Source organism: Cryptomeria japonica, chromosome 7, assembly GCF_030272615.1.
Source record: "Cryptomeria japonica chromosome 7, Sugi_1.0, whole genome shotgun sequence".
Taxonomy (NCBI): Eukaryota; Viridiplantae; Streptophyta; class Pinopsida; order Cupressales; family Cupressaceae; genus Cryptomeria; species Cryptomeria japonica.
The window spans coordinates 405,667,163-405,677,975 of record NC_081411.1 but is presented as its reverse complement, the minus strand read 5'-3'; the positions used below and the strand labels follow the sequence as shown (position 1 = coordinate 405,677,975).

Here is a 10,813-nt window from a genome sequence, read left to right as displayed (position 1 = left end):
AACCCTAATATGGGTGAAGAGATAGATCCGAAGAAGTCACAGATCTCAATTCGATGGTGTAGGCACCCAGGCATAGCTAGACACTTCACACTCCAATCATGAGGTCCCAATGTAGTTTTTGAAGAAATTATGGGCTGAATTTGAATTGGGTTAAAATACCAATTACTTTGATATTAGACCATTTCAGGGGGTCAGAAGAGGCATGCCCCAGGATAGGCTGGGAGCCAAATTGAGCGACAAGGTTAGAAACCATGTGCACGATAATCCATTGGTTCCTCTTCCATCACTAGTTGTTCCAGCACCTACCCATCATCAAGCAGTGGATTCTACTCTTGGTTCATTGAGTTCCTTCTCGGGCAATTTGGTACAATAGTTGCGCAAGGTGAGGGTTGCCCCCAGCATAGCACATGTTTGCACGAGCTATGGGGATGTATGTACAGGTCCACAGAGTGATGCTACCCCCAGAGGAGATGGTCCTTTCGATTATGTTGATGCTGCCCATGGTGGTTATGATGATGTCGAGGAGGTTGCACATGCTGATGTCATCTCTTCATATGTTGATCTCCTATGGGCAGATGATGATTAGCCTACAGAGGTACAAATTTATTTATATAATTTACAGTGCAATATTAAATTCCTTATATATACACATATGAACCATAACATGAGTCATTTTTTTCTGAACAGAGGATGGATCATACCACGTCATTGAGGAACCGACATCATGTTACCTCGATACCTAGAGATGTTGGTGCCCCATTTACGATATGCACTTTCATCTAGATACATTGTATTGATATGTACATTTAAAATAAACAATAAAATTTTTAATGTAATGATGTGTATGATATGTTTTTTCAATTTTGTAGGGTGCTTCGTGTAGCACCGATGTGGTAGTTCTTCAGGTGACCCATGGACTGCTAAGGCTCAACCTTATATACAACTAGTATGCTTTTCATCCATTAATTTGAAGTGTTTATATGCTTACTAATTTATGTACAACTTTGATTCATGTTCGTTATTTTTTGCAATTGTAGGCTTCTGGATTGTTTCATGGTGCATCACATGTACGCCTTTTCCCATTAGTTACTTTGCCTACATCACATGTATTCTTTTCTATGATAAACTTGTAGTCTATATATATACTTTATAATTTATGTATATATACAAGTTTGATTCATGCTTTATATATGTTGTTCAGGTTGATACCACTACCAGTATTGGTATGGCTATGGGATTGACCTTGATGCAACCATTGACATTGACATTTGTGGTGATGATTAGAAAACTAATTTCTAATTTGTTTATACTATGTACCTGGCTTTTATAGGGATTATCAAAATTGATGTACAATGATTTTTTTTTGTAGGACTTGATTACAACCACTTTTCTTATTCATGATAGTGGACCTCCACGTACCAGTGAGGGCATTGTAGAGCATGGTCGTATGGTAATTTATTTTAAATTTTTAGTATTTAACTACTTTATAAGTGAATTATGCAAGTGACTTCTTCTCATGTTAAATCTTCTTCTCATGTAAAATCTTTTAATAATGTACAGGAGGGTGGAGACACTGATACTGCACACACACAAGATGGTGCATCTTAGGACCACGTGTAGCAAGATGATTCATCTCAGCCACCTTCACATGGAGTGAAGAGGACTGTAGATGAGATGCATCCAAGTTCTTAGATTATATATTTTAGATCATGCCATGTTATTGTATTATGGACTTTTTATGATGACACTTGTTATGTTATCCTGGGACTTGTTATTATGTGATTATATATAGGACTTGTTGTTATGTGATTATATATAGAACTTTTTATTATGTCATTTCATTGCTATTATGATATCAGGTCGTGTTATGTGATTTGGCACACTCTAGTGATTATATATGTGATGTTGTTTTGTTATTATGTTATTTGGACTTGTTTTAATGTCATTTCCTTATTATTATTTTTTCAAGACTTGTTATTATGTCATCAGGAATTGTTATGTGATTATATATAAGACTTTTTATTATGTCATTTCATTTCTATTATGATATCAGGTCTTGTTATGTGATTTTATGCCCTCTAGTGATTATATATATGTGATGTTGTTTTGTGATTTGGTGCCCTCTAGTGATTATATATGATTTATTTATGACTTTATATTTTAACATTGTGATTGATCATCTTATAGTGCAACAGTTTATAATTCAATAAAATAATTATCACAATTTACAATAACATCCTATTCTTAAAATAATAATAAAATCAAGAACTTACAATTAATCTATGAAGAGATTATGATAAAATAAATATATCATAAAATATTAGAATGATTGTAACACAATTACAATATGCACAAAATAACATTAAGAAGAAGATAACTAATAAAATGTTGTTTATAAAACCAAAATTGTATCAAATGTAGACAAATACAATGTTAAAGGGACAAAGAAAAACAATTATCATGATTAAATATAAAAGACTTCACACAAGTAACACAAACTTACATGCATATAGATTTGATTCAACCTAATGTACCATCTACATCCTCTCTCTTCTACAATGCGTCTATGATTGCCTCGTGCTCTTCTACTGAAAGTGTCCATAATACTTTATTAGCAACTCTGCCTTTGTATCTTTCTAATTTGATATTTGTTGCCACCACCAAATGAGAATAGTGTATAATCTTCTTTTCTGATCGGTAGTCTTCATAAGCTAGTAATCCATTCCTTCTTGTTAAGTATTTGTGTAGCCATGTGCCAACTACCACAACAGACCCAACTGGATACTGAAAACCATCATCATCTACTTGATCGCATATCAATGTTTTCTTAGGTTCTACACATCTAGCTGGCCAATACTCAACCTGCTCATCATTATCCTTAGGTGCAACAACAACATACACATGTCCTAGAAAACAAATTTAAATACATGTAGAAATAAAACTTGTTAGAATTTACAATTCAAATACAATCATAAATTATATGACAATACATAAAAATATATAATTTAAATTTATAAACAAGAAATTGAATTAAATTACCAGGTTGTATGAGGTTTGAAACATGATCATAATCTTCTGATGCAAATGCATGATCTAGGTCTTCATTTCTTCTAACATCTTGATATTGTGTCTCACTAGGTGTTAAGGATTTGTGTTGCCATTCTTCGACCCATTCCGTATTCTCGCATTCTTCCCATTCACATGCAATACAAAATTGACAAAAACATTCAAGCTCTCTAGTCCATATAGTCCAAGTGTTAGAATTAGAACTCTTAAATGAATGCCATCTAGCTGACTCATTGATTGTATCACAATCATATCTTGGAAGGATATTCTCCTCTTTAACTAGCCAAAAGAAACATCTAATTGTAGAGTCCTGACTTGATCCTGTGGATAAAGTTGCACTACACCAATCCATAATTGCACTTGCATTTTTAAATTTAGCCTTTTCCTCGAATTTGAGTTTCTCTCTGCAAAGGGCTCTCTTAACACATGCACTAGCACCATCATGTTCTCCTTTCCCATGTCCAGCCTCAAAAAAAACTCCACATGTGTTCGATATTAGTTTTCTTATGAATCCTACTCAACCAATAAAACATTCTAGCATTCTTGAATTGCCTTGTGCAATTATCAGACCATATTAGATGTTGTGTCATCTGAATTTCTCTCCCTCAAATTCTGAAAAAAGGTCTTGAAGCAATACTGGACAAACTTAGATGAGTGTAATTTATTATCACTCATATAGAAATGGTACTCTCTCAAAAAATTTGCGATCCTCTTCTGTACTATCTGGTACATGCCTATAGACAATATGGACAAAAATCGATACTTGCACTGAATTGTAGTATTATGATTGGACCTCATCTTGTGGTACAAGTATGTAGTTCTCTGCAAAGTCAACAACCAAAAGTATACCACCAACAGGGAATGTATCCTTACATATTTGAAACTAACCATCGAGCCATTTGACATTTTGAGTGTGTTTATCATATTTAGGTATGATGTTACTCTTAAATTCATTCATAAATGCATGAACACTAACTTTTTTAGTGATTAGATCGCATCATCTTCCAACCTTTCCATCCTTCAATGGATACTCAACAGTTTTAAATCTTTTAACATCAACTAATTGTTGTCCAAAATCATTTGAAATATTTTTATGCAAACATTCATCCAACAATGCAAGATTGCCACATATATCACATACATCGGAAACACATGCACTGAAAAGAAAATTTTGCTCATTTAGTGGGTTGCAAAAAAAACATGATATAAACTCTTTTATAGTTTCAGGTGTTATATTTATACGACATTATTGGAACATTCCATTACTATGCATGGTAGCATGTATATATCGAAATGCATCATAATGGTAGCGAAATTGAACATGAGTTTTGCAACATGTGACTCTTTCCTTGTTAATTCAAACATACCAAGGTTTATACTTTTCAAAAGACCTTTGACAAATGCTAATAGTCAACACCTTATCATCCAAAAAAATTTTGTACAATTCAGTTTGAGTCATGTCCAATAGGTGTTTTGGATGTGGATCACGAATTTTTGACCCAACTCTCAATTTAAGAACATCTCTAACATTAGGTGATACTCTCGTATTATCGTGCCAGAATTTTTCGATCAAATTTTTGACTTCACCAATAAGTTTCATATCAGACCTTGGTAGTCTACCACTAAAAGTCCACAATTTGTTTGTCGGATCACTTTCAAAATGAACTCTTATTTTTACAACTCTTGACAAATTTTTACGATGAATATTAAGATATCCACTTATTTTACTCATCATTCTTTTATTAGAAGTTGTTTGACTTACTAAAGTTGTTGTTATTGCCCATCGTGCCACATTTTTATCTTTAGAGCAACTTTTCTTTCCAATTGTATCAAAGGTGCTAGCAACAGTCGATACAACTTGTTTTAATGACTCATCCTTCTTCTTGGGTTTGCCATAAAAGCCTAACTTCTTCATCACTTTTTGCATTTTAGCCATTTTAATTAGTTGTACCATTGATTGACATTGAAACCCAAATTTCTTATTATAAAAAAAATGTCTAAACAATCTATTTGCATGTGTCCTAATCTGTCTCCATGAAACCAAGCCAGGAAGGTTGTCTAGTACATCACTTTTAATTTTAAAATCTTCATTCATTTGATTATCATTCAAACATGTTTCATTTTCAATTGGTGTTTCCATGTCTACATACACATTATTGGTTTTAGTTGCAGGTGGATTTTCAATTTCATTTGAAGTTTCAAATTCAGTTTCAATTTCAGTTTCAAGTTGAGATCTAGTTTCATTTGGGGTTTCAATTTGGATTTCAATTTTAGTTTCAACTTGAGTTCTAATTTCATTTGGGGTTTGATTTTCAATTGTCGTTTGATTTAATAAGTAACCTGCTTCTACTAAATCACCAATTTCTTCATGAGAAAAAGCATAGGGTTGTGAAGACATACATGTATCCAATAATGGATTAGAAGATGCACCTAAATTAAATGGCTCTATTGTGTTTCCTTCATCGGCATATATGGTCTCATTGATGTTCTCTTCTGAAACGATTGTGGAACTTGAAGCTCCTTGTCTCATTCTTGATCTTCTCTCTTATTGACGTATTGCCTCCTCCCTATTTGCTGCAATCTCCTCAATTTTCAGAACCTTCCTTTTCCTCTTCCTGTGTTGATTTGATCCCATGGCTACACCAAATTTTTAATTTGAATCGATCTCCTTACCAAATCGACAATAAGACCAAAAAAGAGAATGATTAATCAAAACATTCTCTTTGTAGATCGTACCTATCAGGCAATGATTGAAAAATCATTCAATCATTGGGATTTGCTCTTGTGGGCCAGATTCTGGCCCAATGGATCTTTTCAGAAATGGGCACCCGTTATTTAATGAAACGGGTGCCCGTTTTTAAAAACGGGCGCCCATTTTTTGAATTTAAAAAACGAGCGCCCGTTTGTTATAATTAGGGGCAGGAAACAACCCTTAGCATTTTTTTTTTCTTTGGGAAAGGCTTGGTCCCACCAAGCCTATGCTTGGACCTCCAAAAAAATGACTAAAGTAAAACGACATCAGATTTCTACCTTGGCCTAATTTTTTGAGGGCCTTTCTAATTGAATTTTTTGACAAAACGAAAACCCATTAAAGTTTTCAGTGTCCTGATTTCAGAAATGTGAATTTCATAGTGAGATTATTTTTACTATTTTTTTATTATTTATTAATCAAAAGTGGAACCTAAACCTAAAATACCAAGGTTCACTAAAACTTTAATAACTTTTTTGTTTTTAGGATTTTAGAAAAATAAATTATATGACGTCGATCTACATACAATTATTTTGAGTGTTAAAAAAAAAATTGAAAAAATATGAAATTTTCATCAAATTGTGGTGGTTGTACTCCCGATGTTTTGAAAATATACTTTATTGTCAGTTAAAAATTAATAAAAAAAATATATATTCAATAGAAAAAGAAGAAAAAATATTCTCATCAATATTTGGTGTCTTAGGTATCATTTCCTAGAAGGATTTGTAAAACTTCATTTATTTGCATCAAAAAAGGGTGGTTGTACTCATGTGTGGTATGGTCCTGAAACAAGCATTTTGAAAAACTATTTTTTAAACATCACTACTAAAAAGGGATTTATAGCATGTGGGTATTAAAATAAATTACATATTTGGAAAGTAGACTCCGAGCACTACATTTTCTATTACTGAAGTTTTTTGAGATTCAATCTCTAAGTGCATCAAATTTTGACATTAATCGATCAAAAATTTGAAAAATAGAGAAAACACTTCCACTTTTTGCCCAAAAGTGGGACTCAACTTCTTGTAGCCACCCATCTAGCAAACTGATATGCAACTGTCAACTTTATCTGAAATTGATTTTTTTGTTTATGGACAACCTTAATCCCATTGTAGGTCGCCTCTCGAAAAAATAAACTTAACCGTATACATATTTCATGTTGCAGGTTTTGGTGCTTCAATGAACAAAACCACTAACAATGTACATCTTATATTGATCATGCACATTGCTGCATTTTAGAATTTCCAGCAGAAGCAATTCTTTGATCATCATTAGTTGAGTAAGAAAGCCAATACTATCAATCCATTTCACAGCGCAATGATTCTTCTTTTGTAACTTGGAAAAGTGAACATTTTACGGTGAATAATATAAATCAAACCACAAATATTTGAAAGTACAATTCTCAGTTGATTAGGGCAACCCGCTAGAGGGAGGCGTCGAACCTCCGACCTTGTGGTTAATAGCCACATGCTCTAAAAAAACTGAGCTTCTCCAGCTGACGTTGACTAACGTTTTACAAAATATTTAATGTTTTTAATTTTAAAATATCAGATGAAAATAAAATATATTCGCATTCTATTATGAATGAAGTTGCATTATCATCATATACAGTTTACAGTTATTCTTCACACAAAAGAGCATGTTTAAGGCATCATGTTGTTGTTCTAACATACGATCTTATGTTAGTTATTAATTTAATTAGCAGCTTTCAAATTTTTCATGTGAAAGTACAATGGAAGATGAGTTTTTAGATCCTAAACTATCTATTTATTTATTCATATAGAAAGTGACAACAATGAATCGAGTGCCATCCTCATTGAAATATATAAAATAATGAAATTTGGATTTCACAAATCTTTTGAATCAAATTTTGGTATCACAATTTTGAAGATAGTTTGAGATCTTAGAGAGGTTTTTTTAAAGTCTACAAATGATTACTTCTTACCTTTAATCATTCAGTATTTAGGTTATGTCATATTGATTTCTTCAATCAAGTCACCATGTAGAAAAGTTATCTTCACATCCATTTGTTCTATCTTAAGATCAAAAGCTGCTACAAATGTTAAGAATAAACAAATGGATTTTCGCTTGGTAATTGAAAAAAAATTCTTATCATAATTTTGACTCAATTAACTTAGGAATGTCCTTTTATAATCAATCTACTCTTGTACTATGTGCTATTCAACTTTGTCATCTAAACCAAAATTCTTCTTGAAGACTCATTTGCAATCAATAGGATTTCCACCTTTTGGCAATTGAACTCCAAGCTATCATTCTTCTGTAAAGAAGGCATCTCACCATCAATGACAAAATTTAGGACTCTTTATCATCCATTTCCATTTCTCAACTCATAGCTTAGGGCTCAATAGTGTTAGTAATCAAGGGAAAAATGCATATAAAATCAACTTGGAAACTATATTCCTCTTTCATTTTTTCCTTTATTGAGTGGATTTCTTCAAAGTTTGAGGTGGAGGTTATCCTTTCAAGCTCTTTGAGCAATATATAGAGGGCTTTTCATCAAATCTATCATAAACTTCTAGTTCAACCTTAGCTACAGCTATCTCAATTTTTAGTTCTAATTGCATTGAGACTTTACACTCCCATCAAGTTTCTCAACTATATAAAAGAAGCCTTAATATCTCTAAATATAACATTCAATATCTCTCTTATATTATTTGACACCATCACTTAGTAATCAATGAAAGCATGTTCTATTGTGTTATAATCCAAGGTTAACCTATTCTCCTTGGGTGCATGAGCATATGCAACACTATCAAATACTCAAAGCTACTAGAGAGAAGGAATTATAATTATTTAAAACTTAAAGGGGCTTTTATCCATAAGTGTTGATAAAGGAAACCTATTAATTAACACGTGATGATGACTATGTTTGCACATCATTTTTAATCCAAACTAATCCCATTGAACATACTCTTCACTCTCTTCATCAAATATCTATTATGCACTCTACAAAATTATTTTTCTATGTAGTGTACAATTTTTAATTATGTTATGCAATTCCACCCTCTTTACAAAATCCATCTAATGAAATTGAACAATATTATCAATAATTCTTAACACCTTGATATTTATACTTATCTAATTTTCCACAAGAGCCTTAATATTTTTTAATTAACTAAAGACCTTAGATTTGTGCTTGAGAAAATACAGCCAACTGTACCCCTAAGAGAAATCATCAATAAAAAATATAATATAGTGATTTTTCTAATAAAGGCACATCTACGAGACTAAACACATTACTATGAACAAGATCCAAAATCTCAAAATATGTAGGCGAGCTCAAACTAAATTAAATACAATTTTATTTTCAAAATTAAGAGAAAAATCAATTAACTCTTCTAAACAATTTATTTTTATGGTCTTAAGACCCTTCTCACCAATTTGATCCATATGTTCACATACCACAACATAATCTTCTAATAACTTGATTTTTAAGATAAAAGCATGTTTGAAAACCCACCTCACATTTCCCTTTGCTACAAGTCTTATTGTGACTTGCATCATTGTTACAAGGCATGATATAGCTAATCCTTTTTTTTTTCTAAATATTGACCCTATATGTGTAGATACTAGAAATAACACTATTCTATGTACATTGAACAATGTAGGTGAGATAACATTAAAGAAGAAAATAATCAATACATAAAATATTTCATATCTCAATATACATTTAACTTTGCATTGCATCATATTAAGACAAGCTCAAATAACAAACTCCTTAATAGGTGTGTTGTTGAGCCTTATAATGCATAAGTAAATCAACTTTTACCCTGTCTAATTGAATAACATTGATTTGATAGAGATGTTTGATGAAATTCCTTAGGCCATTAATCTTCAATTTGGTTTTGATTAAAAGAAGAAAAGATTCTAACTTAAGAGCGCCCAAGTTGGAAGGGCATTTGTCAAACGATGCTCAAAAACTATTTGAATCACATCAGTAAAGCCACTAAAATAAGTATAAATTTGCTATTTTAGTAGACAGTTTGGCCGAGTGGTCTAAGGCACTAGATTTAGGCTCTGGTCTGAAAGGGCGTTGGTTCAAATCCCACAACTGTCATACGTGTAAGAAGGAAGCAGAGATTATATCATACATAATTGTTCATCCATTTCAAATTAGTGTTTTGTTTTCTTGTGAGTGAAGATACTGTCCACTATCCCATTATTTAAAATAAATTATTTATGTTTGTTCTCTCTCTTCTCCACAAATGCCTAGTTTTCTATACATTATATAGGCCAATGTTTATTATAAATTGTATGGGCCAGTGTATCCACTCTCTCAGCAAAGTCCAGCTCCACAGAGTTGTAATATGATATGAGATGTTTCAATCTATGGTGTTTATTTGGAATGAGCCAAAGCTCAGAGATGAGAGTTTGTAATTAATCTTTGTTTTTTATCAATATAATTCTTGCGCTTGTTTCCTTTTATTTCTTCTCCCCCCTTCAATCCTTCATCAAAAGAGATTTAAACATACAACTGCAGATACAAACAAAGCACACATACAATAATAACACAAAGATTACGTGCTCAACTGATCATTTTGGCTGATCTACTCTGGTTTGGGAGGGAGTGGAAGAAATATTTAGGCAGGATGAATGGGGGGCTTCACGCAAATAAATAAGTCTTGCCGGATAAGACAAATGGCATGCATCTTCAGCTATCAAATAAATAAGTCTTGTCGGATAAGACAAATGGCATGAATCAGACACAAAATAAAGACATTCCATGACATTATATACATGTAGTCTTGTTTGAAAAATTATAAGAAATTATTGAACATTTTACAGTGTTAGATCAATGAATAAAATAAATCAAACAAGAAATATCTAAAATTTTCAGTTGAATAGGACAAGCGCTAGAGGGAGTGGTCGAACCTCCAACCTTTTGGTTAACAGCCACATGCTCTAACCAACTGAGCTACTCCAGCTGACGTAGGCTGACGATTTTAGCAAGTTTTCTCGTCAATATTAAAATATATA

General features: G+C 32.3%; 2 non-coding genes across 2 annotated transcripts; one reads left to right on the top strand and one right to left on the bottom strand.

The window, feature by feature from the left end:
• Window positions 1–9,813: 9,813 nt before the first annotated feature.
• TRNAL-UAG (transfer RNA leucine (anticodon UAG)) lies at window positions 9,814–9,893 on the top strand. The gene has a single exon. It is a non-coding gene; the product is annotated as a tRNA-Leu (tRNA).
• Window positions 9,894–10,687: 794 nt separating this feature from the next.
• Window positions 10,688–10,761, bottom strand: TRNAN-GUU (transfer RNA asparagine (anticodon GUU)). Its single transcript has one exon. It is a non-coding gene; the product is annotated as a tRNA-Asn (tRNA).
• Between the last annotated feature and the right edge of the window lie 52 nt (window positions 10,762–10,813).